The sequence below is a fragment of the Trichosurus vulpecula genome, chromosome 5, assembly GCF_011100635.1.
Source record: "Trichosurus vulpecula isolate mTriVul1 chromosome 5, mTriVul1.pri, whole genome shotgun sequence".
Lineage (NCBI taxonomy): Eukaryota > Metazoa > Chordata > Mammalia > Diprotodontia > Phalangeridae > Trichosurus > Trichosurus vulpecula.
In genome coordinates this window covers 197,932,551-197,941,312 of record NC_050577.1, presented here as the reverse complement: position 1 = coordinate 197,941,312, position 8,762 = coordinate 197,932,551, and the positions used below count along the sequence as shown (strand labels likewise).

General features: G+C 37.6%; 1 pseudogene; it reads left to right on the top strand.

Annotated features, from left to right (window-relative positions):
* The first annotated feature begins 642 nt into the window (after positions 1 to 642).
* LOC118851760 lies at positions 643 to 1,106 on the top strand (annotated as a pseudogene).
* Positions 1,107 to 8,762: the final 7,656 nt, after the last annotated feature.

The following is an 8,762-nucleotide window of genomic DNA, read 5'->3' as shown; positions in this document are numbered from 1 at the left end:
ATAAAGTTAAAGGGTTGAACTTATTATAATGCTATGACCCAGTAAGAAGTCCATGGATCTAACTTGTTGTTCAGTACTGTCCAACTCTTCATGACTCCATAGCACACCAGGCGCTTCTATCTTCCACTATCTTCTGAAGTCTGTCCAAGTTCATGAAAATAATTCAGTTTAATTTCGTTGTTCAATCAGTCAATTCTGACTCTGTGATCTTCTGGATCATAGCACACTAGGGCTGTCCATGAGGTTTTCTTGGCAAAGATACTGCAGTGACTTGCCATTTCCTTCTCCAATGGGTTAAGGCAAACAGAGGTTAAGTGACTTGCCCAGGGACGCACAGCTAGTCTGAGTCTGCATTTGAATTCAAGTCTTCCTGACTCCAGGCCTGGTGCTCTATCTCCTCAGCCACCTAGCTGCCCCAATGGAACTTAGTGTTTATGAAATGCCATACTATAAAGTAAGGCTGGAAAGGTAGGTTGGAGTCATACTGTGGATGACCTTACATTCTAGGCTGAAGAATTTAAATAGACGACATAAAGAGCCACTGATGTTATTTTAAGTAAAGGCCTAACTTGTGTCTTAGAAAGATAATTTTGAAATTTGAGTAAATGAAAAGAGGAGAGTCTGGCTCTTTTTCAGGTGGTCCAGCTTGCCAAAATGAAGTTCAATCCGTTCGTGACCTCAGACCGAAGCAAGAACTGCAAGAGGCACTTCAACGCGCCCTCGCACGTCCAGCGCAAGATCATGTCGTCGTCCCCACTGTCCAAGGAGCTCAGGCAGAAATACAACGTCCTCTCAATGCCCATCTGGAAGGACGATGAGGTCCAGGTGGTTCGTGGACACTACTAAGGTCAACAAATTGGCAAGGTAGTCCAGGTTTACAGAAAGAAATATGTCATCTACATTGAACGTGTGCAACGAGAAAAAGCTAATGGCACGACTATCCATGTGGGAATTCACCCTAGTAAGGTAGTTATCACAAGACTAAAACTGGACAAAGATCGCAAAAAGATTCTTGAACGTAAAGCCAAATCCCGACAAGTTGGAAAGGAGAAGGGCAAATATAAAGAAGAAACCATTGAAAAGATGCAAGAATAAAATGGTCTGTTGTACAGCTGTAATTAAAAATGAAAATTAAAAAAAGAAAAGAAAAGAAGAGAGTCTGAAGGGAGGGAGATATTAAAAAGACCAACACAATAATCTAGGAACATAGGTGATGCAGGCCTAAAATAGAATAGTGGCAGTGACCCTACCCTACAGCAATCAGAGAGATGTTGTGGAGGTAGAATCAAGGGGTTTAGGTAACTCAAGTGTTGAGTGGAAAGAAAGGGAAGAAACAGTGGTAACCTTAAGATTTTAAGACTGGCTATATAGAAAATAACTGGTGCAATTGAAGTGAGGGGCAGGTTTATGGGGAAAGCAGATAAAGTTAATTTTGGATATATTGAATCTGAAATGTTTGTAAGCCATCTAGGGGGACATCACAGGGTCAAAGAAGGAGAATCGGAAAAGATTCAAAATGTCACCTGGTCCAATCCTCTCTCTTAACGAATGAGGCCCAGAGAAGGAAATGGCTTACACAAAGTCACACAGGTTATGATTAAAAGAATTGGAACTTGAACCCACACTCACTGACCTCTTCCACTGAATCTAGTGTGACCAGTTGCCATGGTGACCATAGAGACAGATGGGAATAGTTTTATAACCTTTTATAACCTTTTAACTTCAGGTGTTTTGTTCTTTTAATTTCTTATTATACAGTTGCTTTTATTGCATCTTATGGCCCATAAATTCTTCATTGCATCTTTATCATCATTTATTTTATTGGGGGAGGGAGGGCATTCTTTTCTTTTTAAATGTTCAGCTCCAAATTCTTTCCTTCCTTTCCATCCCTCCCTCACCCACAGAGAAGGCAAGCAAAATTACATGAATTATACACATGAAACTATACAAAACATATTTCTATGTTATCCATAGTGCTGAAAAGGAAGGAAGGAAGGAAGCAAGCAAGGAAGGAAGGAAGAAAGGAAGCAGCTACATGGTTCAATGTTCTCCAGAATGGTTGGACCAATTTACAACTCCATCGGTAGTTTATTACTGTACCTATTTTCACTCATCGCCTCCAGCATTTGTCATTTCTGATAGGTGTGAGGTGGTAGCTCAGAGTTGTTTTAAATTGCATTTCTCTAATTAATAGCGATTTAGATAATTTTTATATCACTATAACTAGCTTTGATTTCTTCTGAAAAAGACAATTTGACCATTTACCAATAGGAGAATGGCTCTTATTTTTATAAATTTGACTAAGTTCTCTATATATTTGACAAATGAGGTCTTTATCAGAGAAACTTGCTGTACAATGTTTGGTATTACTCCATTACCTTTTAGCAAAATAGAGTTTCCCTGATTTTCTCTTTTAATTAGTTCTATTTATGTTTTTGCTTTGTCTGAGCATGATTGCTACCCTGCCTTTTTTTACTTCAGCTGAATCATAAGAGATTCTGCTTCAGCCCTTTATTTTAACTCTGTGTATATCTTTCCATTTCAAGTGTGTCTCTTATAAAGAACATATTGCTGGATTTGGTTTTCTAAACCATTCTGCTACCCACTTCTGTTTTATGGGTGAGCTCATCCCATTAACATTGACAGTTATGATAACTATGTATTTCACTCTATCCTATTTTCTTCTCTTTATCCTTCACTCTCTCTTTTTATCCTGTCCCTCCTCAAGAGTCTGTTTTGCTTTTGACCATTGCTTCCCTTAACCCACCCTTCTTTTTATCATCCTTCTACCATATCTTTTTTCCCCTTCCCCTCCTATTTTCCTATCGGACAAGATAAGTTTCTATGCCCAACTGAGTGTGTATATATATTTTTCTCTCTTAGAACCAATTCTGATGAAAATGAGGTTCAAACATTGCCTACCACCTTTCATTTTCTCCTCCACTATAAAACTCTTCCTTGCACATCTCTTTTTTGTGATAAAAATTTCCCCCTTCTACCTCTCCATTTCTCCTTCTCCCAGTGCATCCCTCTTTTTCACCCCTTCAAACATATATGTACATATGTGTGTATAATCATCCCAATAAAACTGACTCACATTCATGCCCTCTGTCTATTTAGACTCCTTCTAGCTGACCTAATATTGATAAAGTTCTTAGGAGTTACATGCATTATCTTCCCATATAGGTATAAAAGCAGTTTAACTTTATTGGGTCCCTCATGATGATTCTTTCATGTTGACCTTTTTATGCTTCTCTTGAGTCTTCCATTTCAATGCCAAATTTTCTACTCAGTTCTCATCTTTCATCAGGAATGCTTGAAAGTCCACATTCCCCCTGAAGAATTATGCTCAGTTTTGTTGGGTAGGTTAATCCTAGCTCCTTTGCCCTCTGGAATATCATATTCCAAGCTTTTTACTCCTTTATTATTGAAGCTACCAAATCATGTATGATCCTGACTGTGGTTCCATGATATTTGAGTGGTTTCTTTCTGGCTACTTGCAATATTTTCTCCTTGACCTGAGAGCTCTGGAATTTGGCTATAATATTCCTGAGAGTTTTCATTTTGAGCTCTCTTTCAGGAAGCGATTAGTGGATTCTCTCCATTACTATTTTACTCTATGGATCTAAGTTATTAGGGCATTTTTCTTTTGTAATTTCTTGAATACTGATCAGACATCAGTGTAGGCTTTTTTCTATCCTGGCTTTCAGGTAGTCCAATAATTCTTAAATTTTGTCTTCTCCGTCTATTTTCCATGTCATTTGTTTTTTCTAATGAGATGTTTCATATTTTCTTCTTTTTTAAATTCTTTTGACTTATTTTATTTTTTCGTGATGTCTCATGGAGTTATTAGCTTCCACTTGCCCAATTCTAATTTTTAAGGAATCATTTTCTTCAGTGAGCTTTCATACCTCCTTTTCCATTTGACCTAATTCTACTTTTTAAGGAGTTCTTTTCTCCAGTTAATTTTTGTGCCTCTTTTACCATTAGGCCAATTCTGTTTTTTTAAGTTGTTATTTTCGTCAGTATTTTTTGTACCTCTTTTACCAAGGTATTAATTTTCTTGCATCATTCTCACTTCTTTCTCAATTTTTCCTCTACCACTCTTATCTCTTTCTTTAATTCTAGGAATTCTTTTTGGGCATGGGTTCAGCTAGCATTTTTCTTTGAGGCTTTGCTTGTAGCTGTTTTCATATTGCTATCTTTGTCTGAATTTAAGTCTTGGTTTTCTCTGCCACCACAGTAGCTTTTTATGGTCAAGTTCTTTTTGTTGTTGTTGCTGTTTGCTCATTTTCCAGACTATTTCTTAACTTTGAACTTTATGTTAAAGTTGGACTCTGCTCACCCAGGAATGGGGAAGCATTGTTCCAAGTTTTAGGCTTTTTATGCTGTTTTTTTCAGAGCTAGCTCTAGGGGCCTGCAAGCTTTTGGTGCTTGGGTGGTATAATCAGGGGAGGGCTGTGGTCACTGCTCTCCTAGTCTGCACTCTGACCTTTACCCAGGACAGGCCCATGCAAGTGCTAGTACTCCCTCTCTGTGACTGGAGCCCCTGCTTGCTTGTGACTAACCTCCTTTCCTCCCTCAGAATTGCTTTTGGGAAATAGAGTTGCCAATCAGCACCAGTTTCATCCAGAGCCACCAAAGGGTCCCCCATAATCTCTTTCTGACAAGCTGTCCAACACCCTTATTGTCTCTGGCCTGTGAGCTCCCAAAGCTGTACTGCTGCTGCTATCACTGCAGCCTCCACAGCCCATAGCTGGTGCTACTGCCAAGTGCACTCTAAGCCAGCACCTACTTCAGTGTCATAGACCTTTCCTGATAACTTCCTAAGTTGTTTTAAGTTGGAAGAAAATTCTCACTCTGACCTTTTGTTGGCTCTACTGCTCTGAAATTTAATTTGAGGAGTTATTTTAAAGTTGTTTGGAGATAAATGTTGGAAGGGTTCTGCTGGGTTTCCGCCTATACTCACCATTTTGTCTCTGCCTCCTCATTGCATCTTTTTTTTAATTTAGTCTTTTTCAATAAACAAAGATCTGGGTTTTTTTTATTTCCCACCCACCCCCATTGGTAGTAAAAAGAAAATAAAAACAAAACCCTACTAGCAAATATTCATAGTTAAGCAAAACAAATTCTCGCATTGGCTATGTTAAAAAATATATAGGTTCCAATTTGCACCCTGAATCCATCACCTCTCTCAAGAGGTAGAAAACATGTTTCATAATGGGTCCTTTAGAATCTTGGTTTTCCATTGTGTTGTTCAGAGTTTTTAAGCTTTTCAAAGTATTTTGTTTTTAAAGTATTATTGTTATTGTGTAAAATGTTCTCCTAGTTCTGCTCATTTCCCTCTGCATCATTTCATATGAGTCTTCCCAGGTCTCTATGAGACTATCTCTTTCAGCATTTATTATAGCACTATAGTGTTCAGTTCCCTCATATACAATAATTTGTTTAGCCATTCCCCAACTGATGGGTACCCACTTAGTTTTTTGCTATCACAAAAGGAGTTGCTATAAATATTTTTGTATGTATGGGTCCTTTTCCTCTTTCTTTGGTCTCTTGGGGATATAAGCCTAGTAATAGCACTTTTGGTCAAAAGATATGCACACATTAGAAATTTTGGGGGGCTTAGTTCCAAATTGCTTTCTAAAATGACTGGACCAATTCATAGTTATATCAACAGTACACTCACATACTTATCTTCCTAAAGGCTCTCCAACAGCACATTCCATTTTCCACTTTATTGCCTCTTAACCCCAGAGTCTGAATCACTGGGCTGGCCTAGCTTAGGGATTGTTCCAGTATGTCACTTTACAGATGAATCAAGTATAGATCCAAGAAGTGAAGTGATTTGCCCATGGATAGATAGATTATACAAACAAAGAAAGGTAGATAGATAGATGGATGGATGGATAGAGAGATAGGGATTTGTTTGGATAGGCAGCTAGTTGGCACAGTGGATAGAGTGCCAAGCCTGGCATCAGGAAGACCTGAGTTCAAATCTGGCCTCAGACTTTTTCCAGCTATGTGACCCTGGGCAAGTCACTTAACCTTGTTTGTTTCAGTTTCCTCATCTGTAAGATGAACTGGAGAAGGAAATGGCAAATCACTGCAGTATCTTTGCCAAGAAAACCCCAAATATGGTCATGAAGAGTCAGACATGACTGAAAAATGACTGAACAACAACAAACAACAATTTGTTAAGCTATCTTCCAGGTACTATACTAAGTTCTGGGTGGTAGTAGTCCATGTTCTCAAGGAGCATAAATTTTAATGGGGAAATACCTACCATATTGGTTGAGTCCATCACCATTAACTAAACTGCTAATTTTCTTTTCATTTTTTCTTACTTCTTTTCCCAATTTTTTTCTACTACTTATCTCTTTATTTACCTTTTCCAGGAATTCTTGTTGGTCTTGGACCCAATTAGCATTTTTATTTGAGGCTTTACTTGTAACTGTTTTCACATTTATGAATTCTTCTGACATCTTCTTATGCCTTGTTTTCCCTGCCAAAACAGTAGCTTTTTTATGGTCAAGTTCTTTTTGTTTGTTTGCTCATTTTGAAGTTCTTAAATGTCCAAGCCATGAGGATATTAACCTGGACCATGGTATATATATATATATATGGAGAATCTGGTGAAACTAATTTTTCTACCAAGTTGTCAAGTATTTTTATTTTATGAATTTGGAAGCCTTATGGGGATTTGTGAGTTATTTTAAAATTATAATAGTAATGATTTTGTTTAAATATGGCAATTTTGGTTCTTTTTGAGGAAAAAAGTTAAGAGAGAACTGGAAAGGAGAGGAGCCATATGCACATGACTGCATGGTGTGGAGTTGGATACAAGAAGCCTTGTTCCCAGGAAGTTAAGGTGGAAGCTGTAATATTAATTAAGGTGGGACCTTTTTACTGTTTTAGAATGCTAAATTAATTAAGTGTCTTTGATTGAATCTTACTAGATGCAAAGCCTCAGACTGGTTAGCAAACTAGTTCACTAGTTTGAGAGAGGTGGGAAGCCCCCAGGACCCTAAGGGGAGTTGCTAAGACCAGAGCCAATGGTAGGTGCCTAAGTTCTGGTTGCTCAGATGACGTTTGATGATGTCTAAAGACTGTATAAAAAGAGAAAACAGAGGTGTTTGCCTGGGGCTCTGAGCCACAGGAGGAGTGGCACATGACTCTGGGCCAGCCATTGTTAAGAGCTCCCCGGCTTGTCAACCCAGATGTTGTTGGTTTCTTGGTAACTATGAATTGTGATCTGGTCTGTTTATATTGTGTATGTTTGTGATGTGTTTATATTTGCTCTGAAGTTCAGGGTGCTGGCTTTTTCCACTGGACTAAGTGAATGATATTTGTATGTTGGATTGAAATAAGACTGTTAACCCCTTAATGTTATTTTCCTTAGTAAAGCAGATCAAAGAACCTGTGCTGGCAGTGTTCTTGTTGTTGGGCTTGTGTTGGTCTTTCACCCCCACAACAGCTGCTAGCCAAATTGTTGTAACAGAAGTTCACCTATCAGAGCCTGTGACAAGGGGATGGGGATGAGTGGTTTAAAATTTCTGTGAGAGAAAAAGATGAAAATTATATGGCCCAAGTGTAGACAAAATGGTGATATACATTAAGCATCTAAAGGTAAAATTTGAACTTCAGTCTCTCCTAACTCTTTGTCCAACTAGCACTCTCTCCATTATATAGGGATATCTCTTAAGAAATTGAAGCTCAGAGCACTTAAGTGTCTTGCCCAAAGTTTTCTAACTAGTAAGTGGCATCATTTAACAAACATTTATTGAGAGCCTGTTAATAGATACTGCATACTGCAGATACTGAAAATATATACTGTGGATATTGCAAAGTGACATCACAGATAGTCATTGTGTTCCTATTCTTACCCCTAGACTGATCTGCATCCTATTCTTAAAAGGTAGGTCTAGAGTTTCCCTTGAGAAAGGGTCCCAATGTTCTATAGCCCAGCATTCTCAATAAATATTAAATTAGAAGGATGTTACTTTGATTCCTCAGAAAAATAGCATCGTGATATACAGATTCATGAGATAATGAAAGGCAAAACAAAAGAATCAGTTGTGAAGAGGGAATTATTAAGAGGGAAGTGTATTAAGAGCATGAAATTCTGAAAGGGGCATACTCCTCATTTTATATAGGACGAAAAAGAAGCTATAGTATCCAAGGATGCAAAGTTAATTAGTGTCAGAATATTTATAAGTTCTGTTTTATAATTATTTATATATTTATAACATATATTTATAAGTCAGAATAATTATACATTAGGCAATATGGTCTGTCCATTAGGGTTGAGTAGATATATAAATCAATATGATATGCACTATTGATATTAATATAAATTCATATAATTATATAATCAATATGATATGTGATTAAAAATCAATCAAAAAGCACTCATTAAGTGCCTATAATTTGTCAGGCACTGAACTAAATGCCAAGACAAAAAAGAAACAACCTCTACCCTCAAAGATTTCATGTTCTTTTGGAGAGGTATGTGTGTGTGTGTGTGTGTGTGTGTGCATGTGTGTATAAAATATATACCAAGTGTTAATTTGAATTCACAAAGTAAATACAAGATAATGAGGGAAGGAAGGGGAAAAAGTAAAGAAGGGATCAGGAAAGGACTCATATAAGAGGTCACAAGCTAAGCCTTTAAGGAAGAGAGATTCTAAATGGTAAAGATGAGGAGTGAGTTAATTTCAGGCATGGGGTAGAGCTTGTGAAAGGGCACAGAAATAGCGGAT